Source organism: Bos grunniens, chromosome 27, assembly GCF_055505025.1.
Source record: "Bos grunniens cultivar Pamir isolate PY7600 chromosome 27, Bosgru_T2T1.0, whole genome shotgun sequence".
Lineage (NCBI taxonomy): Eukaryota > Metazoa > Chordata > Mammalia > Artiodactyla > Bovidae > Bos > Bos grunniens.
The window spans coordinates 44,814,221-44,841,740 of NC_141191.1; the positions used below are offsets into that span (position 1 = coordinate 44,814,221).

Here is a 27,520-nt window from a genome sequence, read left to right on the forward strand (position 1 = left end):
AAGATTTTTCTCTTTTTGCTAAATTTTTATAGTTTTATGTTTTGTATTTAGATCCGGGATTCATTTTGAGTTTATTTTGTTAGGTATGAGACATATAGATACCCAGTTTTTTCAGCAGTGTTTGTTGAAAGACTGTTTTTTCTTTGCTGAATTGGCTATCCACCTCTGATAAAAATTAATTGACTATTTTCATGGGTTTATTTCTGGATTCTGTAATCTGTTCCATTTGCTTATGTGTCTTGCCAGCTACAGTTTGAGCTGTGTAGCTTATAGTAAGCACTGATATAAAGAAGTGTTACATTTTCTAACATTTTTCTTCATTTTCAAAATTGTCTTGGCTTCTCTATTTATTGTAGAATCAGTTAGTCAATATCTATAAAAATCCTTCTGGTATTTTGATTAGGATATTATTACATCTGTAGATCAATTTGGAAATAGTTGATCTTGAGCCTTCCAATGTATGCATATGGGATATTTCCTACTTAATTTAGGTTTTATATTTCTTTCATCAGGGTTTTATAATTTTCAGCACACAAATGGCATGCATTTTGTTAACCTTGCAATGTGAATCCCATTTTTTGTACCTGTAATAAGTTATGCTTTAAACTTTTTTCAATTTCAGATTATTCACTGATAATACATGGATGTGTGATTGGTTTCCCGGTATCATATCTATATTGGGCTTCCCTGGTGGCTCAGACAGTAAAGCGTCTGCCTGCAATGCAGAAGACCTGGGTTCGATCCCTGGGTCTGGAGGATCCCTTGGAGAAGGAAATGGCCATCCACTCCAGTATTCTTGTCTGGAAAATTCCATGGATGGAGAAGCCTGGTGGGCTACAGTCCATGGGGTCGCAGAGAGTCAGACATGACTGAGCAACTTCAATTTCTTTCTCTCTTCTCTATATCAATCTTTTATCTTCTGAAAACTTAAAAGATCTTTTTTGTAGCTTTCATGGGATTTTTTCTGTACTTGAGTGTACTATCTGTAAATAGAGAGAATTTTATATCTTTCTTTCCAGTCTATACAGTTTTTCTTTTTTACCTTACTCCTAGAGATTTTTTTTTGCTGGTTGTAGAATTATGGAATGGATTGACAGTTCTTTTTTCTCAGAACTTTAAAACCGGTATTCCACTGTTGTGGTAGGCAGAAGAACAGCCCCTCAAGATATGTCAGACAATACTCAGTATCAAGGCTGCAAAGAACAAACAGCTGTGTCTGGAATCTTAAGAACAGCTCTTTGGGAGACACAGATTCAGGTAAAACAATGTTGTAGAGGAGAGAAAGAACCAGGGTCTCATAAAGAGAAAAAAAAATCACAAGGTGGTTCAAGTTGCCCAACAGGAATTGTGACTGACTCTGACGCAAGGCAGGAAATAATTGTCCTTAAGGAATCACAAGTTATTTGATGGTGAGGGTCTGATAAGTATGAGCTTCTGGAGATCTTCTGGATGCCTTTGTTAGGACAGTAAGGAGGCAGATTCCATCCGTGTGAAACATGCGGAAGTCAGCCTTCCTCAGTGGCCTCCTGCCTCCGCTTTGGAGGACTGTATTAGCAACGCCAGCTCTATTTTGATTTTCCTTCCAAAGTTGTCTGCATTCTAATGCCTAGAACCTGAGAATAGGTTCCATTATATACAACTTGGCAACTTAATTGTAATTAAGGACCTTGAGGTGGACAGGGAAGCCTGGATTATCCAGGTGCACTCAATTTAATCATGTGTTCTTAAAAGCAGAGGATTTTTTTTTTCAGTTGTAGTCTGCTGCTGCTGCTGCTGCTGCTGCTGCTGCTGCTGCTGCTGCTGCTGCTGCTGCTGCTGCTGCTGCTAAGTCGCTTCAGTCGTGTCCGACTCTGTGCGACCCCATAGACGGCAGCCCACCAGGCTCCCCCGTCCCTGGGATTCTCCAGGCAAGAACACTGGAGTGGGTTGCCATTTCCTTCTCCAACGCATGAAAGTGAAAAGTGAAAGTGTAGTCGCTCAGTCCTGTCCGACTCTTTGCGACCCCATGGACTGCAGCCCACCAGGCTCCTCCATCCATGGGATTTTCCAGGCAAGAGTACTGGAGTGGGGTGCCATTGCCTTCTCCCAGTTGTAGTCTAGCTGTGGGTAAATGGCCAGAGGAAAGCAGCAAGGCTTTGGAAACAGAGGAAAGGGGCCACGAGACAAGGTATGTGAACAGCCTCTGAAAGCTGGAGAAGACCAGGAAGCAGACTCTAAACTAGCGGTCCAGGAAGGAATGCAGCCCTGTAAAGCAGCACTTTAATTTTAGCCCAGTAGGACCCGTGTGAGACTTTCAACTACAGAACTATAAAATAAGAAAATGGTTTAAATTACTTAGTCTTTCTGTTCTTTAAAGCTGCTAAGTTTGTGGTTGTTATAGCAGCCGTACAAAAGCAAGGCAGTGTCCTCCATTTCTGTCCTGGTTTCTATTTCTGTTTTGTTTGTTTGTTTCTTTTTTTTTTTAACCTATCATCAGTCATTTGAATTGTTACTTTTCAAGTAAAGTGCTATTTTCTCTGTAGACAATTTTGGGATATATTGCCATCTTAATGGCAATAATGACTTAACTATTAATGACTTAACACTGATGTCTCCCCATTTGTTTGGGTCTTCTCTAATTTCTTTCAAAAGTTTTTTGTTTTCAGAGTAAAAATTTTACATTTATTTTATTAAATGTATTTAGTTGTTTTTGATACTAAATAATTGTTTTCTTAATCTCGATTTCAATTTGCTAATTGCTGTTGTATAAAAAAGACAAGAGATTTAATGTGTTGATTTTATATCCTTTAAACTCACTGAACTCTTTTATTCTGAGTTAATTATTTTACATAGAATTAAAAAAACACTTTTAGCAGATTCTCTAGAATTTTCTATTAATATGGTGTATTACATCAGTTGATTTTTGGATATTGAACCAATTTTGCATCCTGGGGACAAATCACTCTTGGTCATGGCTTATAATAATCATTTTGAAATGTTTCTAGGTTTGATTTACAAGGTTTGACTTGCTGATTTTTGAATCTATATTCATAAAATATATTGATCTGTTGTTTATTTGTGGGGGGCTGTCTGGAGCCTGAAAACAAGCCCCACTGAGTTGAGGTGCAAGAAAACCTCCCTCCCCCGAGTGCAAGACTCAGGCTAAAGTGAAGAAACCTGGAGACCCCAGAGGCGCGGATAGAAATGAACCAGGTGGTAGGTGACCTGCTCAAAAGTGGCCGGGGAGCTGAGGCCCGTCTGTGGAACACTGTGAAGTTATTTATAAGCTCTGTTTCCTTGCCAGGGGAGGGCTGAGTTCTTGCTTCCAGGACAGGGGTAGAGAGCTCTGGGGTTAACTAGATTGTTATGAAAAGCAGGCGCTGAGTAAGAAGGAGGCTGCTGTAACATCCAGGCACACTTTATTCCCACCTGTCTCCTACTTGGAGCAAACACAGGCTTCCTTTAACGCATCAAGTGCTCCATGCTCCAAAGGAGGGCGCCTGGCCCTCTTGATTTGCCCTGGAAGTTCCCAGGATGTGGGACTTTCAGTGCTAAGACTGGGAGAGAAAGTGTAGTTAACTGTCCAGTCACGTCCGACTCTGTGCGACCCCATGGACTGTAGCCCACCAGGCTCCCCTGTCTGTGGGATTCTCCAGGCCAGCTCACTGGAGCGGGTTGCCATTCCCTTCTCCAGCGGATCTTCCTGACCCACGGATCAAACTCAGGTTTCCTGCATCGCAGGCAGGTTGTTTATCGTTTGCACTCCCCAGGAAGTGCTGGGAGAGGAAACTGGAGATCCAAGAGTCGAGGACAGAAGCAAATCAGGGGCAGGGTGTCCTAGTCAAAAAGTGACCGGAGGAGCTGATGCTCGTCTGTGGAATCCTCCAAAGTTATTTATAAAAACTGGGAGAGACCTCGGCAAACTGGGACACCTTTGTCTCCCTACTTTAAAGTGACCTACTTCTCCCAGTGGGGTCTGGGAATTTGTGTAACATATTTTCACAGTTCCCTGCAGAAATATTACCATTTTTATTTCGGTTATTATATAGTGAAACATAAGGTTTTCTTTCTCGCATCGGAGAGCGTCTCTTACAATAGGATATTGCTTAGATATTTCAGTGCCTGGCGTGTTGGCTGTTTGGCATTGAGCAGCACTGTATCAGCTATCAGGTTCTAACAAGTAAAAAGCAAACTGAACGAAAACCAAGCGAAGGTCAGATGCCTTCCCTGAAGATTATTTCAATAAGGATTTCCCAGGTCTTCCATGAGAGAAGAGAGCTGACAGCATTATGTGGCAGCCTGAATGGGAGGAGAGTTTGGGGAAGAATGGATACCTGTGTATGTATGGCTGAGTCCCTTTGCTGTCCATCTGAAACTATTGCAACATTGTTAATCAGCTATACGCCAATATAAAATAAAAAGTTAAAAGAAAAGCGAGCTGATGAAATGAAAATGCAGCAAAGCAGAAAGTAATAGAACTCAAAATTTTGTCTCTACCATAGCAGTTAATAGCAACTTTAGGCTGTGACTTCTGGATTGGCTTCAGCGAAACAACATCATTTATGTTAAATTACTGTTGCTATTTAGTTACATTTTTATTGGTTTAGTAACTTTTTGAGTTTAAATTTTGTCTTGTTGTTGAATGAAATCAATAGTTATAAATATTATAGTTTCTACTAACATTTTTCTGTATATGCAAGTAACATTATAATAAAGTCAATACTGGCTCTATAAAAAGAAATACGGGACTTTCCCGACTGGCCTGTGGTTAAGAATCCACGTGCCAGTGCAGGGGACATGGGTTCAGTCCCTGGTCCAGGAAGATTCCATCTGCCACAGGGCACCTAAGCGGGTGCGCCACGGCTGCTGAGCTTGCGCTGCACAACGTGTGCTGTGCCATCTCTTGTACGACAAGAGAAGCCCCTGCCAGGAGTAGCCCCTGCTTGCTGCAAGTGGAGAAACCTGCATGCAGCAACAGACCCCCAGTCCACCCAGCCAGAAGTTAGTTAATTTAATTAAGGAAGAAATATGTGTAGCCTCCCAAGGGCTTCCTCGTTTACTGCAGATGCATTATGATTCATAAAACTCTGGACTCTATGGAGGGAGATGGAGAGGGTTAGATGGGAAGTGGGAAGGGATAAACAGAAAGAGGGTGGTTAGTATGTTTAAGGAGCCGATGAACTCACTAAGGTTGACTTCATATCTGGTGACATTTTTTAATTGTACCCTTTACAATCTACAACTTCTTAAAATCTCTGATGATCTCTAAGTCATGACTCCCATGATTTTAGTTGTAGTTTTTCCAGGGAAATTTTAACACTTTGGTGGAAGTCATTTTGGTGGGTAATTCGGAAACCAGGCACGGGTACGATGAGGACTTTCTGAATGTATCATCGTAATGAGACCCACAGTAAGTCACACCAGATTGTTCTCAACGTTTTGTGCATTCCTTTGTGTGCCGCCACCACCTAGGAGGAGGCTGCGGTCAGTTCCGTTTTATAGAAGAGAAGACAGAGTCCCAGAACAGTATACCGGCGCAGCAGGGTGTGTAACGAGTGAGAATGGATCCTGGATTTATACTCAGGTACTCTGATTACAGAGTGCACATCCTGAAACATGCTGAGAACTGTGATTAGCAATAACATGATCTGCAATCTATAATAGAGAAGAAATTTGAGATTCTAGTTAAAGGCACGGAAATAAGTGGTTAACAGTCAACCAATACCAATTATTTATAAATAATCAGTAGATCTTTGGTGCTAATATTAATATTAATTACTGTATCCGACATTGAAAGGGACTAAAAAATTACACTGTCCCTGGAAACCTCATTTGATCTCACATTTATAATGTTAATTGCATATTATGACTGGTTCTGATAAACTAGAACTTATTGGTGTTCTCGAGCATAAATCAAGTATGTTAAAAAAAAAAAAGATTTCCTCATTAATTCAGGTCTCAAAAAAGTTAGATGGCAGTATTGTGAACTGTTTGGGATGTTGTGTACGACATGGCTCCTTTCTAAAGGTGAAGTTTCTAGGGGAATACAGTATGTCCTATTTGAATTTATCTTTCTAAAGAAGAAAATATTTTGTAATTTATAGGCTTAGGTTATACAAGAACTGGAATTTCTGAAAAAGGCAAAGTTGTTACTGCCATTGGTAAGGGTTCTGTTATCAGAGATAATTGAGAAAAAGTGACCAAAAATATCCATTCCTAATAACTGAAAATATTTAATATTCTTTTAAAAGTCAACAACTCCATCAGAGCAGATCAGATCAGTCGCTCAGTCGTGTCCGACTCTTTGCGACCCCATGAATCGCAGCACACCAGGCATAGGGATGATCAAATTGTTTCTGAGAAGTTCATTTATATCTGAACTTATATAGATCAAAGAAATATTTCTTCAGTGAACAGTAATGGGAGGCTTCTGTTTTGGTTCTTAAGGTAAAAGCAGGAGAAATGTAAATGAATCACTTAAATGAAAAGACCAAGGACAGATCTTATTTTAGATGTATTAGATATAATGGCTTAATCAATGTCATCAAGATTACATTTCTTTCTCCACTTTACGTGAAGAAATTTTGAAGGAAGTGGAAATTAGAACATAATCAATTTCTTCACATATTTGAAGAGCAGCAGTGCAAAAGATTAATTTGTGTGACTTCAGAAGATAAGATAGATATAGTATGAAAGCTTGAAGGAGACAAACTTCAGGAAAAATTTAATTTCTGAAAGTAAAATTGTCTATCTTATATGTGTTCTCTGTGGCTGGAGGTAGTCAAGTAAAATCTCCATGATTATGTGTTGAAGGACTTCATCAGGAATCGAGCCTTTATGGGAAGTTTCAGGAGAATGTAGTTAATGCCCTTAACTTTCATGTTTTTTGACATTTCATTCAATTAAACATTTTCAAAATACAAAAAAAAAATGCATTTTTTATTTTGCAGAATTCACATTCAGCGTGTTTGGTGTCATGTTCAGACAGGATTTCCATGAGTCAAAGAGCAGTGCCATCATTTCAAGAATTACATCATCTTATAGATAAGAGAGAAGCAGCAGGGCTTGCTTGGTGGTGGCGGGAAGGTTGTATGAAAGGCTTCTGACTCTCTTCACTTGGTTCCTGTCACCATCGCAGGCTGAATCCCTAGGGTCTATAGTGGGCAGCTCCAGTTGGCCAGCCTGGGTCTTGAGCTCCCCTTTGTGATGGGGGATGAGCCATGTGATTGACGAAACACCCTAGAACAGGATGCCCATGTGCCTGAGGTGTGTCTGGAGGGGTTAGACTCTTTTTTTAAAATTTTTTTATTTTTTAACTTTACAATATTGTATTGGTTTTGCCATATATCAACATGAATCCACCACAGGTATACACATGTTCCCCATCCTGAACCGTCCTCCCTCCTCCCTCCCCATACCATCCCTCTGGGTTGTCCCAGGGCACCAGCCCCAAGCATCCAGTATCGTGCATCGAACCTGGACTGGCAACTCGTTTCATATATAATATTATACATGTTTGAATGCTATTCTCCCAAATCTTCCCACCCTCTCCCTCTACCACAGAGTCCAATAGACTGTTCTATACATCAGTGTCTCTTTTGCTGTCTCGTGTACAGGGTTATTGTTACCATCTTTCTAAATTCCATATATATGCGTTAGTATACTGTATTGGTGTTTTTCTTTCTGGCTTACTCCACTCTGTATAATAGGCTCCAGTTTCATCCACCTCATTAGAACTGATTCAAATGTATTCTTTTTAATGGCTGAGTAATACTCCATTGTGTATATGTACCACAGTTTTATTATCCATTCATCTGCTGGTTAGACTTAAAAAAACAAAAAAAGCTTTATTTTTTTTGTCAGAGTGTAGATGATTAGCCATGGTGTGATAGTTTTAGCTACACAGCAAAGGGACTCAGCGATACATATACATGTATCCGTTCTCCCCCAATCTCCCCTCCCACCCAGGCCCTCCCTGACAGCTACAAACTTTCTCTAAGTCTGTGAGTCTGTCTCCGTTTTGTAGATGAGCTCATCTGTACCATTGCATTCTGGGCTCCTCGTGTGATGAGTGCAGGCTCTGTCGTGACCAGTGTGCTGCCACTCTGGGGACTGTAGCCCATCGGTTTCCTCTGTCCTGGGATTTCCCAGGCAAGAATACTGCAGAAGGTTGCTATTTCTTACTCCAGGAGGTCTTCCCTACTCAGGGGTTGAACCCACAACTCCTGTGTTTCTTGTATTGCAGGTAGATTCTTTACTGCTGAGCCATCGGGGAAGCCCAGATATAAGGGATGTCATGTGATATTTCTCCCTCTCTGTCTGACTTACTTCACTCTGTACAACAATCTCTAGGTCCATTGATGTTGCTCCAGATGACATTATTTCATTCTTTTTAATACTGAGTAATATTCCCTTGTATACATGTAGCACTTCGTCTTTATCCATTTCTCTGTTGATGGACATTTAGGTGGCTTCCATGACTTGGCTTTTGTAAACAGTGCTGCAATGAACACTTGGGTGCATGCATTCTTTTGGATAATGTTTTTCTCCAGATATATGCCCAAGAGTAGAATTGCACAGTCATTCGGTAGCTCTATTTTTCGTTTTTTAAGGAACCGCCGTACTATTTCCATAGTGTGAATGGGATAGCCTCTTGACAGAAGCTTTGTATAGTCTTACATAAGACGCATAAGGAGAGACAGACCCATGTGAATGTAGAGTTCCAGAGAATAGCGAGGAGAGACGAGAAAGCTTCCTCAGTGACCACCTGACCTGCCCCGAGAAGTCTGTGTGCAGGTCAAGAAGCAGCAGTTAGAACTGGACATGGAACAACAGACTGGTTCCAAATTGGGAAAGGAGTACATCAAGGCTGTCTATTGTCACCCTGCTTATTTAACTTATCTGCAGAGTACATCATGAGAAACGCTGGGCTGGATGAAGCACAAGCTGGAATCAGGATTGCCAGGAGAAATATCAATAACCTCAGATATGCAGATGATACCACACTTATGGCAGAAAGTGAAAAAGAACTAAAGAACCTCTTGATGAAAGTGAAAGAGGGGAGTGAAAAAGTTGGCTTAAAACTCAACATTCATAAAACTAAGATCACGGCATCTGGTCCCATCACTTCATGGGAAGTAGATGGGGAAACAGTGGAAAAACAGTGAGAGACTTTAGTTTTGGGGGCTCCAAAATCACTGCAGGTGGTGACTGCAGACATGAGATTAAAAGACGCTTGCTCCTTGGAAGAAAAGTCATGACCAACCTAGATAGCATATTAAAAAGCAGAGACATTATTTTACCAACAAAGGTCTGTCTGGTCAAAGCTATGCTTTTTCTAGAAGTCATGTATGGATGTGAGAGTTGGACTATAAAGAAAGCTGAGTGCTGAAGAATTGATGCTTTTGAACTGTGGTGTTGGAGAAGACTCTTGAGAGTCCCTTGGACAGCAAGGAGATCCAACCAGTCCATCCTTAAGTAAATCAGTCCTGAATATTCATTGGAAGGACTGATGCTGAAGCTGAAACTCCAATACTTTGGCTACCTGATTCGAGGAACGAACTCATTGGAAAAGACTCTGATGTTGGGAAAGATTGAAAGCAGGAGGAGAAGGGGACGACAGAGGATGAGATGGTTGGATGGCATCACCTACTCAAAGGACATGAGTTTGAGTAAACTCTGGGAGTTGGTGATGGACAGGGAGGCCTGGCATACTGCAGTCCATGGGGTTGCAAAGAGTCGGACACAACTGACCAACTGAACTGAACTGAATTGAAGATGTATAGTCTTATATAAGACCTCTTTGGGGCAGACATACCAGGAAATATTGTCTTTTTCTGATACTATTGCTAAATTGGTAGGACATAACCATGGATAGGGGCTTCCCTGGCGGCTCAGCAGTAAAGAATCTGCCTGCAATGCAGGAGACCTGGGTTAGATCCCTGGGTCAGGAAGATCCCCTGGAGGAGGGCATGGCTACCCACTCCAGTACTCCTGCCTAGAGAATCCCATGGACAGAGGAGCCTGGTGGGCTACAGTCCATATGGTCTCACAGAGTCAGACACGACGAGGTGACTGAGCAGGAGCGTGAGGAACCATGAACAGCCAGAGGCCCTCCTGCTTGCCATGTGGGTAGAGCTTACTTATTGATACAAAACAGTGGTCTTCCTCAGTGTTCTTAGTGAATCCTTTGGGCTCCCTGACTTTGAAGCTCACAGTAGACATGCATTTCCAGGCCTCCTGGTGGCTGATGGCACCATGTCATTTTCTCTGGATGGTAAGTCATGAGAGGAGATGTATTTCTTCTGGGTGGAGGATGCAATTACTGATGTGAGACCCTCCAGAGCTCTTTCCCTTCAGCACAGCACGTGATAACATTTGAGATGGTGGTTACTCCGTCAGTCTGAATTATTCTTCAGTTGCTACTCAGGGCATTTTTGTTGGGTTCCGATGGTATGATGTATACAAGACATAGCATGACACACACAAGAAAAGAATCTTTGATCAATTTTAAGTAAATTAGGCTTTTTTTTTGGTCAGTACACTGTGATCTAGCCCAGCTTGGTAGTTCTAAAACTATATAAATTTCCATATCAGCTGCCTACAGTCACTTGTTCTTACAACTATTGTATTGTATGGGTCAAACACTGTGGCAAATCTTGCTGTTACGCCTGTATTTGTTCTTCTCATGATCATCAGTTCAATTCTCATAGCAAATGTGCATAGATGTTTTAGTGATCGGTTGTTCTACACTTGCCTAAAACATTTGTTATTGACTCTGCTAAATGCCTTTTTTAAATTTATTTTTTAATTGGAGGGAAATTGCTTTACAATGTTGTGATTAAATGCCTTTTTATAAAACGAAGTAGAGTTTATCTATCAGAAGACAGAATTTTTTCCCCCATATACACCCTCAGTACATAAAAGGAGGAAACTTCCATCCAAACTTGGGTTTGGCTTAAAAAAAACTTGAATCAAAGGTGCAATGTTCTGTGTAAGCATATCTCAGAGCTCTGACCCTGGACAATTTCCCAAACTCTTTTATTATATCAAAATCATAAGTTTTATTGATTTATAAGCTGTGTGTATCTCCTTTCTTTCTTCAAGGAATTTTTTCTCTGGCAGCAGAATGTCAAGGAAGCAGTAAGTTTCCTTTGCATATTAACAAATAGTACAAGAAAACAAAAATTGTCCCAGTGAAGCATTTCAGATTGACGTTAGGGTAATACATAATTTTATGTTTGTATTTCTGAAACTATATAAGCTTCAGCTGAGGAATCAAAGTGATGAATTTGATTCAGTGATCAATTTATATCAGTGATGAATTTCTGATCTGAATTACAAAATCAAGATGTAAATTTTTATAGTGCATGCATTATCATACTAAGTGAAGTAAGCCAGACAGAGAAAGATAAATATCATGTGATATCACTTATATGTGGATTCTAAAAAACAGATACAAATGAACTTATTCACAAAAAAACAGACTCACAAACATATAAAACAAACTTGATACCAAAGGGAAAGGTGGCGGGCAGGGATAAATTAGGAGTTTGGGATTAACAGATAGACACTATCATATATACAATAGTTAAAAATGGTTAATCAGGCATGCAAAGCCCTACTGTATAGTCAGACTGTGAAGTCTACTCAATATGTTGTAATAACCTGTAAAAGAAGAGAATCTGGAACATATATATATATATATATAACTGAATCATCATGTGTGTGTTAGTCTCCCCGTTGTGTCCGACACTCTTTGTGACCCAATGGACTGTAGCCCGCCAGGCTCCTCTGTCCTTGGGATTCTCCAGGCAAGAATGCTGGAGTGGGTTCTCATTCTCTTCTGCAGAGGCTCTTCCCAATCCAAGGATCAAAGTCTGCATTGCAGACGGACTCTTTACCATCTGAGCCACCAGATCACCATGCTGTATGCCTAAAACGAACACAGTAGTGTAAATCAACTATATTTCAATAAAAGGATGCAAGTGGTCAAAGAAAAAAAGTTAAGAAGGGGTTTCATAGCTCTAAGATAATTTTATCCAAAAAAGAGTGGTGCAAGAATTAGGTTGTTGAAAGTCTTTCATAACTTGGTGAGAAGGATTCCTTTGGTGGAAGGTGTACAGTGATTCTCGCCCGTGACCTTGGCCAGGGGGTGGAAGCCTGCCTGGGGAGAGGTCTTGAGCTCTGGCAGCACCGTGGCTGTTTTGGGATGGGTGTCCTGTGGAAAGGCACAGAGGACTGGCATCTGACCATCCGTTACTTTGCCAGCAGAGTTGCTGTGACTGGGTTTGGATTGGTCTGTGCTCCCAGGGTTTTTCTGGACAAAGGGTGAATGAGTGTTACTTGTGGATCAGAGGATGGCCATGTGGGAGAGCCAGCCAAGAGTCAGTTGATACTGAGCCAAAAAGTCTCTTCTAAGTTCTATGGGCTCCCCGAAGAGGGACTGTGTGTGGTAAATGGCTAGAAATCACTGGGCTAAGAGGAGACAGTGGGGAGATTGATTTCTTGGGTCCTGGGAAAGAATGGCAGAATGTTCCCAGTTGTGACATCTCTGAAGAGGACACAATGTAACTCAAGGCGCCAAGAAATTAACTTTAAGCACCTGCCAGGCTCAGAATGCAAAGCCAGCTTAAAATACAGCTGGTTGCATAAGAACGCTCCTATTTCTCTCTTGTTTCTTGCTACTCTGACCCTTGTGGAATAGTGATGAGAAGTATTTATGCAGAAAATCAGCCTCTGATCAGGGCTAGCTCAGGGAGACACGGCAGCCTGCAGGTCTAGAGAATGAGATGTGGCTGGACTATTTTAGCTATAGAATTGAGAGAATGCTTGGGACTTAAAATGGCCTAGGCTTTTATCCTCTCTAGAAATAAGCAGGGGTGAACCACTCCGTCAGTAGGATTAAAGAGACTGGAGAGCAGCTCCTGTGAGTGCACACTCATGGGACATGATTTGTTCAGCCTCCTGCCTGTGCTCATTAAGGCTTACACTGGAATAAAGAACACGGCCTTGCTAGTCTCCAAATGATGCTTTTCATTAATGCATTTCCTTGACTCTAAGTTGCACTAATTTTTCCCATATTTAAAATTAATGTGTTATTTAATATGAAAATATTTTGTGTTCTTTCCAAAAATGTTTTCTCAATAATAGTGATACATCATACAATTGCTCAATTTTGAGAATTCTGGAGCTGCATTATTATAAAGAGTCTATGCACTGTTTTCACAAAAGCTTATATTGTTATGTATTTAATACTGAAGAAAGCCACTGAGGGACTGAATCGATCATTTGCATGCATGCTAAGATGCTCCAGTCATGTCTGACTCTGTAACCCTGTGAACTGTAGCCTGCCAGGCTCCTCTGCCTGTGGGAGTCTCCAGGCAAGAATACTGGAGTGGGTTGCCATGCCATCCTCGAGGGGATCTCCCCACCCAGGTATCAAGCTCATGTCTCCTGAGGCTGGTGCATTGCAGATGGATTTTTTTTTTACCGTGTTGTCATTTAAATACATGCAATTTCAATCTAAGAAAAGTATAGTTTAGTAAGCTAAAATTCTGATCTTGGATTTTCTACACAATAACACAGTGTTTCTTTGAAAGGTGTAATCTTTGAGAATACTGCTTTCAAAAAACAAATAAACTGACTGAGCAAGGAAGTAATTTACTAAAAACAGTAAGTCGTTTTGTTAATTGCAATTATTATGATCTGAATAATTACCTAACTTGTAAAGACCTCAGAGCTCATTTTATTCTCAGCTTTGTTGAAATATGACTTGCAGGATGTTTGGCTTTGTTTTACATGAGAAGAAATAGAAGTCTCAATATCTAGGTCAAATATCTTAGACCACGTAAGTAGGATAGGTGAGACCTGCCTCCTGAGAAACTGCATGCAGGTCAAGAAGCAACAGTTAGAACTGGACATGGAACAACAGACTGGTTCCAAATTGGAAAGGGAGTATATTAAGGCTGTATATTGTCACCCTGCTTATTTAACTTATATGCAGAGTACATCACGTGAAATGCTGGGCTGGGTGAAGCACAAGCTGGAATCAAGATTGCTGGAAGAAATATCAATAACCTCAGATATGCAGATGACTCCAACCTTATGGCAGAAAGTGAAGAAGAACTAAAGAGTCTCTTGATGAAAGTGAAAGAGGAGAGTGAAAACGTTGGCTTAAAACTCAACATTCAGAAAACTAAGATCATGGCATCTTGTGCCATCACTTCATGGAAAATAGATGGGGGAACAGTGGAAACAGTGGCTGACTTTATTGTTCTGGGCTCCAAAATCACTGCAGATGGTGATTGCAGCCATGAAATCAAAAGACCCTTGTTCCTTGGAAGAAAAGCTACGACCAACCTAGACAGCATATTAAGCAGAGACATTACTTTGCCAACAAAGGTCCATCTAGTCAAAGCTATGTTTTTTCCAGTAGTCATGTATGGATGTGAGAGTTGGACCATAAAGAAAGCTGAGTGTGGAAGAATTGATGCTTTTGAACTGTGGTGTTGGAGAAGACTCTTGAGAGTCCCTTGGACAACAAGGAGATCCAACCAGTCAATCCTAAAGGAATTCAGTCCTGAATATTCACTGGAAGGACTGGTGCTGAATTTGAAGCTCTAATACTTTGGTCCCCTGATGCGAAGAACTGACTCATTTGAAAAGACACTGATGCTGGGAGGGATTGGGGGCAGGAGGAGAAGGTGACGATAGAGGATGAGATGGCTGGATGGCAACACCGACTCAATGGACATGAGTTTGAGTAAACTCTGGGAGTTGGTAATGGACAGGGAGGCCTGGCGTGCTGCAGTCCACGTGGTTGCAAAGAGTCAGACATGACTGAGCGACTGAACAACAATGGCTATAAAAGCGTCTTTTTGTCTATAATTAAAAAACGAACAACAAGACATGTGTTAGTAAGGGTGTGGAGAAGCTGGCACCCTTGCAGGTTGTTGGTGGATATGTAAAATGATGCAGCTGCTCTGTAAGCGAATTAGGTGAGTCTTCATCCAGTTAAACCATATGGCCCAGCGACTTGACTACTGTGTATGTATCCCAAAGAACTGAAAACAGGAATTCAGACAAAAACTTTTGCACAAAAGTTAGTGGCAGAACCAGTCATAATTGTCAAGGGTGAAAACAACCCTAATGTCCATCAACTGTAAAATGGATAAACTAAATATATTGTATGCATATATGGGAATACTCTACAGCCATATGAAGGAATGAACTTCTGGTACATGCTGTAACATGGATGACTCTTGAACACATGCTAAGTGAAAAAAAAAAAAAAAAAAAAAACCAGACCCCCAAGTAGAAACTATTCTGTGATTCCATTTATATGAAAAAGCCAGGGTAGGTAATCCATAGAGACAGAAGGCAGATAAGTGGTTGTCAGGGGCTGGGGACGGGAGGAGTGTGGGTGGCTGCTAATGGGTGCAGAGCTTCCTTTTGGGGTGAGGAGGATGTTCTGGGAATGGTTTTGTATATCATGTAAATGCAGTACCCGCTGCCGGGCTATGCACTTTTACATGGTCTGTGTCACGCTGCATGATCTTTCTGGTTTCTTTCTGAACAGCCTTCAGGTGGGGTGAACCATGACCGAGATTGGTGATAAGGGGGAAATTCCTGAGACAAACAATCAAAGTCATGCAGGGAACTCAGGAGAATAGTGTACCAGCTCAGGCAAGAGATGATGGTGGCTCGGGACACCATGGTGGTGATAAAGATCTCGGATGAAACGAGTGTGGGGTCACGGAGGAAGTCTGAAGAGGCAGGTGGAAGGCAACGAGATGACTCCTTCCCAAATGGGGTCTGAGAGTGCGGCACACCTGCACAGGAGCTTCCTATTCTGAGGGCCCTGGCACGTTTCAGTGGGCTGAGGACCGCTTGGTTGGTATGAACTGTTATCTAAAAATAGGTAACCAGGTTTACTCGCCTCTGACAGTTGCCTATTTCGTTGTTGATAGTTTTCTTTTTTTTTTTTGGTCTTACTGTTAGTGGAAGAGGAGACAGAAAACCACGCAACAGTTCCATGCTGCTCCTGCCTCTTATGGGAACAGTGGAGACTGTTTATGGTTTAGTCATTAGGTGTTTTACTGCTCTCTAAAATGGGTAAAACCTTTTTAAAATGTTCCCTTCACTTTGGAAAATAATTTGGGGGCCAACTGGCTGTTTTGCAATTTCGTGATGACGCTGATGATTCCTGTGTTTGTGCTGGGGCTTTGCTGGAGAATTCCGTCCTCCCTTCCATCATTTCCTGACCTTGAACTGGCCTGCAACAGGCTATAGAAACCATTTTGAGTTTCTGCAAAAGAGAGTTAGGTTAAAACCTCAAGCACGGGTTGGATTATTCTGCATTTGTTTTATTTTATTTTTACTATAAAAGAAGAAAAAAATGTATAAACCCTAGCTTTTTCAACAAGTCAAATCATTTTGTGTAAAAGAAATAGTACCAGAGAATTTGAATTCAGTAACTTTTCATTTTGATCAGCCAATTTTGTGTTTCATTAGATCAGTTGTACTCCCTTCCTCAGTCGGGGCTACTCTGAGGCTTTTAGGCAAGCCTAGATAAATGGGAGTAAGATGAAGTAGTAATTGGGACCATGAAAAGCCTGCTACCCTACCTTTTCTGTAAATGGGACAACTCAATTATCTGAAAAGTATTTGTGTAGTGGAGACGCAAGTGGAGTGAATAATAACTTGGGTGGATGCTAAGGAAAGAATTCCTGTGGCAAAGAATTGAAGTCAATGTGCTCAGTTTTCCCTGAGTGCAAATGTGAGTAGATTTGTTCAGTGTTATTTGTCTTTATAACCAACATAATACTATTTCCACAAAAGGGAAAAAAATTAAGATCAGGAACCATGCGCGCCCGTGAGCATGGGCGATTTCCAAGCTGACAGGAGTTAGGCTCGCCTCTGGGCTACAGTGCAGAACCATGCGCGCCCGTGAGCATGGGCGATTTCCAAGCTGACAGGACTTAGGCTCGCCTCTGGGCTACAGTGCATTGAAGTCTTTTTCCATCTCTCAAGTTTCTGAAGATCAGTGAGCTCCTCTGTATAATGGAAACTGTCCCATAAAAAGGAAACTGGGATAGAAAGCTACTTGTAAAAATGTGTTTTATTGGAAAATAACATCCCCAGGCACTGTAAGTTAGACTTCAACTTTCCAGTGCAAGAATATAAAAATAGGTCAAGAGATATATTAAAATAGATCATGGTGAGGTTGTTCCAATGACTATCACAGATAAGCCAGCGACAGCATGTCATAGATAATACGGGTTTTCTTCCTGGGAAGTTTCAGCTATAACTAGATAGGTTCAAAGTGGCAGTCATTCATAAACCCATAGGGGATAATGGAGTTCTTTTTGCTCAGTTTCTCTTCTCACTCAGATTAGTCTGCCACCTTCCTTATAGGCCATTTCATCTTAATAATCAACCCCTTTCTCCCTTGACAGACTGCTGGTTACAGAAGCTGCCCTTCTCTGGCTACGACTTTGGCTATGTTGAAAATTCTGGAACAGAATGGAGTGTAGTAAAATGGGATGAATCCTAAAATATTAAATTAGAAGCAATATATTCTCCATCTAGTGCAGTATTTTTTAAAAACGGAATCGGTTTTCAGTGTTTTAAAATCGGAAGTTTATACACACACATACACAAATCCCAGGAAAATTGACTCCTGGGCATATATCTGGAAAAGATGAAAACTCTAATTTGAAAAGAGAGATGTACCCCAATGTTCAAAGCAGCACTATTTACAATAGCCAAGACATAGAAGCAGCATAAGTATCCATCGACAAGTAAATGGATAAAGAGGATGTGGTGCATACATACAGTGGAAAACTACAAAGCCGTAAAAAAGAGTGAAATAATGCCACTTGCCATGACATGGTTGCAACTAGAGATGATCATACTAAGTGAAGTAAGTCAAAGATATCATATGATGTCACTTGTATGTGGAATCTAGAAAAATGATACAAATGAACTTATTCTTAAAACAAATAGACACAGACGTAGAGAAGGAACTTATGGTTAGCAAAGGGGAAGAGAGGGATAAATTGGGAGTTTGGGATTAACTGATAACAAACTACTATATATAAAATAGAGAAACAACAAGGGCCTCCTGCATAACACAGTGAACCATATTCAGTATCTTGTAATAGCCTATAATGGAAAAGAATCTGAAACAGGATGCACACATAACTGAATCACTTTTCTGTACACCAGAAATGTGGCAAGTCCAATTTTTTTTAAATGGAAAAAATAAGAATTAGAGAACTGTAGCCATGGAGTCATGTTCTCATATGGTTCATCAGCTGTTGCCAAGCAGGAACACTCTTCAGGAGGTTTAAGGGCACAGAGTTCCCTGGGTTGGCTTTTTTCTTACTCCTGGTCAGCACTGCTGGTCTGCTTTCCCTGCCCGGGTCCCCTATAAATTTGAGTTGAAAACCCCATGTTAATGAGTGTGAATGAGAGCCCCATATCAATGAATGTGAGCCTTTGTGTGCAGTGGAGGTGGCTAATCAGAGCCAGTTGACGCCTTTTTGACCTTAAGCCCTAAACGTGCAGAACCAAGCCTTACAATCCTCTCCCGCTTTGTTCTCGTCCTTTGTTTGCCGTTTGCTACCATTTAACAGTGGTTAATGCGATTCATTCGTGAGAGGAGTTGTGGGAAAGAGTGATGTGGAAGGGCTCTTCCTGGGCGGACTGTCCTTGGATGTCTCTGAGAGGGGATATGACCCCATCTAAAGAAGCTTGCAGCAGGAGAAAATAATTATCTTTCTTCCAAATTGCTGCAGTCTTTCTGGAGGGCAATTTATTAGAGCATTTATAAAATGCTGTAAAAGTATATATATATCTATATATCCTTTCACCCTGGAATTTCATTCCTGGAAACATATTTTGAAGGAAGAAGCAGACATGGGGTCAACCCACATATGGTGATGGTATTTATAATTGCAAAAAATAAATATTTAGATTGTGTCTATATTTTAAAGTTAGAATAAATTATGGCATATTATTATGAATTGAAGCTATGTCACCACTGAAAATAATGTTTAAAAGAATATTCAACGATGGGGTAAATGTCGATAATGTGTTATAAAATGGACCAAAGCAATAAGATTCCAACTCTCTGAAACTCACATTTGTTTGCAGATATACAGGGAAAAACCAGAACTATTTCATGACAAAATGTTAATAGTGATTATCTAGAATGGTGACTTTGATTTTTTTTTCTTTTCTATAAATTGTGTATTTTTTTGCTGCTAATAAATAATTTTTTTAAACAGGAAAAAAGTTTATTTAGAGATTCTTTCCTCCTATTCCTCTTCTCACTTTCCCACAATTTCCTTCACAACAATCAACAATTAGAATTAGGTACAAGAATCAAAAGGTCAGAATGGTCACCAAGTGACTGATTTTAGAGCATCTTAGGCAAGAGCCAGTCTGCATGAGTCCAAGTTCCAGGTCAGATGACACTCTTTGGCTTCAAGAGCTTCAGCAAGTATTTCACTTTTCTGTACCTCAGTTTCCCCAACAGTAAAATGAACGTGTGACAGTATTTACATCCTTGGATTGCTGGTGTCTCCCAGAATGGAAGCTTTTTCTCCTCCCATGACTGCGAGCATTTTCCTCCTTTCTTAGTAATTTCCCTTCTCCTGATCTTCCACGAAGATCTAAGATCTCACTCCCAGAATTAGCTGCTTATTCCATTGCCCTCAGTGCTTTCCTGATGGGAGTCCTTAAAGGACAAAGTCCAGAAGGGAATGAGGTTTTCTTTTTAAAAAAACCTTTACACTGTATAGTGTATAGTTCCTTTACACTGTTGTGCTAGATTCTTCTGATGGTGAGAGAGTTAATTCTTAGGTTGACAAGGAGTCTGGGAGGAGGAGGAGGAAGGGATTCAGGGCCCTTGAGGAGGAGAAAGGGACAAACTTTTTTTCTACATTGCTTTGTCTTAGTCACAGAAGATGTTTTTTCTTAAACTCTGTTTAAGACTAACTTTCTTTAACCTCAGAGCTAATAATTACACAACAAAGCAACTCATGTTGCTCAAGGGTATGTTTTTCCTTAAGCTGTGTACTAATGATTATATAACAATAACGTCAGCACAAGCTGGAATCGAGATTGCTGGGAGAAACATCATTAACTTCAGACATGCAGATGACACCACTTTATGGCAGAAAGCTAAGAAGAACTACAGAGCCTTTTGATGAAAGTGAAAGAGGAGAGTGTAAATGTTGGCTTAAAACTCAACATGGAGAAAACTAAGATCATGGCATCCAGGCCGATCACTTCTTGGCAAAGAGATGGGAAACAATGTAAACAGTGACAGACTTTATTTTTGGGCTCCACAATCACAGCAGATGGTGACTGCAGCCATGAAATTCTAAGACGCTTGCTCCTTGGAAGACAAGTTATGACCAACCCAGACAGCTTATTAAAAAGCAGAGACATTACTTTGCCAGCAAAGGTCCGTCTAGTCAAAGCTGTAGTTTTTCCAGTAGTCATGTATGGATGTGAGAGTTGGACTATAAAGAAAGCTGAGTGCTGAAGTACTGATGCTTTTGACCTGTGGTGTTGGAAAAGATTCTTAAGAGTCCCTTGGGCTGTAAGAAGATCGAACCAGTCCATCCTGAAGGAAATCAGTCCTTAATATTCCTTGGAAGGACTGATGCTGAATTTGAGGCTCCAATACTTTGGCCACCTGATATGAAGAACTGACTTATTGGAAAAGACTCTGATGTTGGGAAAGATTGAGGGCAGGAGGAGAAGGGGATGACAGAGGATAAGATGGTTGGATGGCATCACCAACTCAAAGGACATGAGTTTGAGTAAGCTCTGGGAGTTGGTGATGGACAGGAAGGCCTGGCATGCTGCAGTCCATGGGCTTGCAAAGAGTCAGACAGGACTGAGCAACTGAACTGAACTGAACAGCAATGTATCTTGCTTGAGGACATGTTTTTCCTTTTTAACAAGAACCTTCTGACTAACCTTGTTATCGTAAGATGTATGTTGTGGGAGTGGGCCTAGTCAGTGGGTTCAGTTCAGTTGTGCAACATTTATACTCTTTCACTTTCATCAAGAGGCTCTTTAGTTCCTCTTCACTTTCTGCCATAAAGGTGGTGTCATCTGCATATCTGAGGCTACTGATATTTCTCCCGGCAATCTTGATTCCAGCTTGTGCTTCATCCAGCCCAGCGTTTCTCATGATGTACTCTGCATATAAGTTAAGTAAGGAGGGAGACAATATACAGCCTTGACATACTCTTTTCCCAATTTGGAACCAGACTGTTGTTCCATGTCCAGTTCTAACTGTTGCTTCTTGACCTGCATACAGATTTCTCAGGAGGCAGGTCAGGTGGTCTGGTATTGCCATCTCTTGATGAATTTTCCACAGTTTGTTGTGATCCACACAGTCAAGGCTTTGGCATAGTCAATAAAGCAGAAAGAAATGTTTTTCTGGAATTCTCTTGCTTTTTCAATGATCCAGTGGATGTTGGCAATTTGATCTCTGGTTCCTCTGCCTTTCCTAAAACCAGCTTGAACATCTGCAAGTTCATGGTTCATGTACTGTTGAAGCCTGGCTTGGAGAATTTTGAGCATTACTTTGTTAGCGTGTGAGATGAGTGCAATTGTGCGGTAGTTTGAGCATTCTTTGGCATTGCCTTTCTTTGGGATTGAAAGGAAAACTCCTTTTCCAGTCCTCTGGGCACTGCTGAGTTTTCCATATTACTGGCATAATGAGTAACAGCATCATTTTTTAGGATTTGAAATAGCTCAACTGGAATTCCATCACCTCCACTAGCTTTGTTCATAGTGATGCTTCCTAAGGCCCACTTGACTTTGCATTCCAGGATGTCTGGCTCAATACAGAAATTCACTTTCCAGGATGATGGTCAATACAGAAATAAGATTTATTATGTTCTTTGCAGCCAAAGATGGAGAAGCTCTATGCAGTCAGGAAAAACAAGACTGGGAGCTGACTGTAGCTCAGATCATGAACTCTATTGCCAAATTCAGACTTAAAGAAAGTGGGGAAAATCGCTAGACCATTCAGGTATGACCTAAATGAAATCCCTTACAATTATACAGTGGAAGTGACAAATAGATTCAAGGGATTAGATCTGACAGACATAGAGTGCCTGAAGAGCTATGGATGGAGTTCATGACATTGTACAGGAGGCAGGGATCAAGACCATCCCCAAGAAAAAGAAATGCAAAAAGGCAAAATGGCTATCTGAGGAGGCCTTACACATAGCTGAGAAAAGAAGAGAAGGGAAAGGCAAAGGAGAAAAGGAAAGAAACATCCATTTGAAAGCAGAGTTCCAAAGAGTACCAAGGAGAGATAAGAAGGCCTTCTTAGTGATCAATGCAAAGAAATATAGGAAAACAATAGAATGGGAAAGACTAGAAATCTCTTCTAGAAAACTAGAGATACCAAGGGAACAATTCATGCAAAGATGGGCACAATAAAGGACAGAAATGGTATGGGCCTTTCAGAAGCAGAAGATATTAAAAAGAGATGGCAAGAATACACAGAAGAACTGTACAAAAAAGATCTTCATGACCCCAATAACCAGGTTCGTGTGATCACTCACCTAGAGCCAGACATCCTGGAATGGGAAGTCAAGGAGTGGGCCTGGTAAGACCTTTCTATTGTTAGTTCTAATCTTCTTCATTTAAGATGCATGCTGTGGGAGTGGGTCTGGTAAAAGCAAATAAGGCCTTGAGAAGACTGGAGAGGGACCCATTCTGATGTGTATGTCAGAAGGTTTCTCTCTCCTTTTTCACTGTAATAAAAGTTCTGCCACACAAAAACTCTGAGTGATCAAGCCTCGTCCCTGGTCCTGCAGCTAAATCTTCTTCAGAGGTCAAGAATCAGACATCGTTCGCTGTAAGCTACCAACAGCAAAGTGCGTCAGTTACACATGTTCCCCCTCTCTTTTGGATTTCCTCCCCATTTAGGTCACCACTGAGCATAGAGTTCCCTCTGCTCTACTGTAGGTTCTTACTGGTTATCTCTTTTATGCACACCAGTATGTGTTGTCAGCCTCAATCTCCACTTCATCTCAGTTCCCCTTGGTATCTATACATTTATTCTCTATGTCTTTCTTTCTCTTTGCAAATAGGTTTATCTGCACCAGTTTTCTTCGATAAGCCCTCGGTATTCACTGTCAAGCATTTCTCCCACCAGCTGCTTCCCTCTCTGTCTCCTCTTGTTCATCATTGCCTGCTCTGTCTTTGAATGCCCTTAAGTTTCATATGAAGCTGGAGATGGGTAGGGTATTTTTGATAAAAGAGTTCTACCAAACTATTCATCAAGGAAGACAGACACACTCTTGCCAACTGCCAGCGTGTGCCTGTGTTGTCCCCTGCTTGTTGTAGGACTTGGGGGAGGCCCCAGCTTTAGGCTCATATTAGAGCCATCCTGTTTCAAATCTCCCTGCTGTCTGGGTCAGCCTGGGGAAGTTACCTATCATTTTAGAATCTGCATTAGTTCACATGTTGAGAGGAAAACCATATGTGCTGGGGGGAGGTGGAGGCTTGGAGAAGCATGCTATATATACACTTGACCCTGCTGCCTTCCAAGATATTAAATCATATAATAAAGCCACGTTGCTATGATGTTGAGACAGGAATGGAAGGTAGATGCATGGAACATGAAACACATTCCAGAAGTAGATCTTAATCATATATGAGAATATGGGCAGCCAAACAGGAAAAGGAGGACGTCACGGCTGTACACTGTCACCCTGCTTATTTAACTTACATGCAGAGTACATCATGAGAAACTCTGGGCTGGAAGAAACACAAGCTGGAATCAAGATTGCTGGGAGAAATATCAATAACCTCAGATATGCAGATGACACCACCCTTACGGCAGAAAGTGAAGAGGAACTAAAAAAGCCTCTTGATGAAAGTGAAAGTGGAGAGTGAAAAAGTTCAACATTCAGAAAACGAAGATCATGGCATCCGGTCCCATCACTTCATGGGAAATAGATGGGGAAACAGTGTCAGACTTTCTTTTTTTGGGCTCCAAAATCACTGCAAATGGTGACTGCAGCCATGAAATTAAAAGACGCTTACTCCTTGGAAGGAAAGTTATGACCAACCTAGATAGCATATTGAAAAGCAGAGACATTACTTTGCCAACAAAGGTCTGTCTAGTCAAGGCTATGGTTTTTCCTGTGGTCATGTATGGATGTGAGAGTTGGACTGTGAAGAAGGCTGAGCGCTGAAGAATTGATGCTTTTGAACTGTGGTGTTGGAGAAGACTCTTGAGAGTCCCTTGGATGCAAGGAGATCCAACCAGTCCATTCTGAAGGAGATCAGCCCTGGGATTTCAGCATCAGGGAATGATGCTGAAGCTGAAACTCCAGTCCTTTGGCCACCTCATGCGAAGCGTCGACTCATTGGAAAAGACTCTGATGCTGGGAGGGATTGGGGGCAGGAGGAGAAGGGGATGACAGAGGATGAGATGGCTGGATGGCATCACTGACTCAATGGACGTGAGTCTGAGTGAACTCCGGGAGTTGGTGATGGACAGGGAGGCCTGGTGTGCTGCGATTCATGGGATCACAAAGAGTTGGACACGACTGAGCAACTGAACTGAACTGAACTGAAGAGATTTCATGTCACTACCTTTTGCCTGTCCCCCAGCCATGGTCTCCACTACCCAACTCAGATCTCTGTCCTGGTCAGTTACCCATATTGCCCAGATTGCAAGGTGCCCCCTCTTCTCAGGCCCAGCACCTGTGGAAGCTCTACTAGAAACAGTGACTCAGTATGATTTGATTTGCCACTCAGAGATGTTGGCAGAGGAGGGGAGAGGGTGAAAGCCATAAGCCCCTCATTTCTGAATGAGTCTATAATGTATGCTGCTGCTGCTAAGTCGCTTCAGTCGTGTCCGACTCTGTGCGACCCCATAGACGGCAGCGTACCAGGCTCCCCTGTCCCTGGGATTCTCCAGGCAAGAACACTGGAGTGGGTTGCCATTTTCTTCTCCAATGCATGAAAGTGAAAAGTGAAAGGGAAGTCGCTCAGTCGTGTCCGACTCTTAGCGACCCCAGGGACTGCAGCCCACCAGGCTCCTCCATCCATGGGATTTTCCAGACAGGAGTACTATAATGTATAGATGGCTCTTATACACACCCTGGGAATAATAAGAGGAATTCCTGTACCAGCAGACTACTGTATTCTTAACAGAATCAGGCAAATGTAATTGCTTCCTCTGAAATGATCAACATGGGACCCATTCTTCAAAGAATCAAACCATACCTAAGTGCTGCTTCTTCCTTGTAATCTCTTCTGAACCTGCCAGCTGCAAATTTCTGTTTTACCTATGCTCACATAATGCTTGATTGTTCTCTGATAATACAAATTATTCAGCCATAAAAATGGAACAAAACTGGGTCATTTGTAGTGTTGTGGATTCACCTGGAGTCTGTCATACAGAGTGAAGTACGTCAGAAAGAGAAAAATAAATGCTGTGTATTAACGCATAGATGTGGAATCTGGAAAAATGCTACTGATGAACCTCTTTGCAGGGCAGAAATAGAGATGTCCCTTCTCACGTAGAGACTGGATTTGTGGACACAGTGGGAGAAGGAGAGGGTGGGACGAATTTAGAGAAGAGCATTGATGTATCTATACGACCATGTGTAAATAGACAGCTAGTGGGAAGCTGCTGTAGCACCAAGAGCCCAGCTCAGTGCTAGAGGAGCTCTGTGATAACCTGGAGGAGTGGAATGGGGAGTGGGGAGGAGCCTCAAGTGGGAGGGTATATATGTATGTTTATAGCTGATTCACTTTGTTGAACAGCAGAAACTATCTCAATATTGTAAAATAACTATAGTCCAATTAAAAATAAATTTTTAAAAGTGAGGGTTAAAGGTTAAGGTTTCTATGCCAATTTTTAGATAAGTGTGCAAACTTAGGGGGCTTCCCTAAGTTCCCTAAGTGGCTCAGATGGTAAAGAATCTGCCTGCAATGCAGGAGACTTGGGTTCAACCCCTGGGTCAGGAAGATCCCCCTGGAGAAGGGAATGACAACCCACTACAGTATTCTTGCTGGAGAATTCCATGGACATAGTAGCCTGGTGGGATACAGTCCACGGGGTCACAAAGAGTTGGACATAAATGAGCGACCACACTTTCACACTTTTTCACAGACTGCAGAACTTTATCCTGGTCCCAGTTTCCTCATGTTGAAAACAGAGACCATCGGACGTGCTTGGCTGACACGAGTGCTCACTGCACGTTGGCTGCTGCTGTTCTTACACGTGGTTTGCGGCGTCCTGTCCCTCCAGGTAGGTGAGTTCTCCAGGAGAAAATCTTTCTTTGCTTTTGCTCAGTGTTGTGGATTCCCAACTCATATTTACTCAATGGGTAAAAATGTGAATGTGATTAGTCAAGTTAGTCAGATAAAAATGATTTATCAGGGGAAGGAAAACAGATCAGTAGGCTTAGATACAACAAAGGTTCATCTAGTCAAGGCTATGGTTTTTCCAGTGGTCATGTATGGATGTGAGAGTTGGACTATAAAGAAAGCTGAGCACCAAAGAATTTATGCTTTTGAACTGTGGTGTTGGAGAAGACTCTTGAGAGTCCCTTGGACTGCAAGGAGATCCAACCAGTCCATCCTAAAGGAGATCAGTCCTGAATATTCATTCGAAGGACTGATGCTGAAGCTGAAACTCCAATACTTTGGCCACCTGATGCGAAGAACTAACTCATTGGAAAAGACCCTGATGCTGAAAAAGACTGAGGGCAGAAGGGGACGACAGAGGTTGAGATGGTCGGATGGCATCACTGACTCGATGTACGTGAGTCTGAGTAAGCTCTGGGAGTTGGTGATGGACAGGGAAGCCTGGCATGCTGCAGTCCATGGGGTCACAAAGAGTCAAAAGGACTGAGCGACTGAACTGAACTGACCCGACTGAGGGTTGGATACACCTGCTTCCTGAAGACACATCTTTAGGACTGAAAACATCTTGTAGCATTTCAATCATATAACTTTAAGTATTTAAGGTTCCAGACTGAGCTTTTGTCGTGCTTTCTGCCTCTTGCCCTCAGAACTTATTTCTTACCCATTCTGCGCTAACCCCCGCTGGCATCAGTCCCATAAAAGAAAATGAATGTTCTTATTCCTAAATGAATAATGACACTGTAACTTTTTTTTTTCTTTTCCTTTTTCCCCCACAGGGGATTCTTCCCTTGTCTTATTGGAGCAATGAGACAACACAGAGAAAGGACTTTGGCATTCTTTTCTTGAAATGGAAAGAGACGTCTCAAAAGCAAATATTTCACATTTGTGTGGGCGCTTCTGACTCATGTCTTAATTTACATTATTGGGCAGCTCTAGGTTACTGAGCTGACATCTGGAGAAAAGGCCTGAAGTGGGGAGGTTTGGCAGTCTCTGCCTTTTCCCATGACTGCAAGGATGAAGGATAGCTTTGTAGTGATGACAGCTTGGGACATAGTTCTAGAAATCTTTCCTTGTCGTTAATATGCATTAAATGTCTATGTATGCA

General features: G+C 41.6%; 1 long non-coding RNA gene across 3 annotated transcripts; it reads left to right on the forward strand.

The window, feature by feature from the left end:
- The first annotated feature begins 1,632 nt into the window (after positions 1–1,632).
- Positions 1,633–27,520, forward strand: LOC147343904 (uncharacterized). Of its 3 annotated transcripts, XR_015156035.1 has the most exons (4): positions 2,986–3,195; positions 4,099–4,317; positions 5,452–5,563; positions 6,930–7,241. It is a non-coding gene; the product is annotated as an uncharacterized LOC147343904 (long non-coding RNA). The 3 variants fall into 3 exon arrangements; XR_015156037.1 differs by lacking the exons at positions 2,986–3,195; positions 4,099–4,317 and adding an exon at positions 1,633–2,167; XR_015156038.1 differs by lacking the exons at positions 2,986–3,195; positions 4,099–4,317; positions 5,452–5,563; positions 6,930–7,241 and adding exons at positions 1,638–2,167; positions 26,159–26,296; positions 27,192–27,520.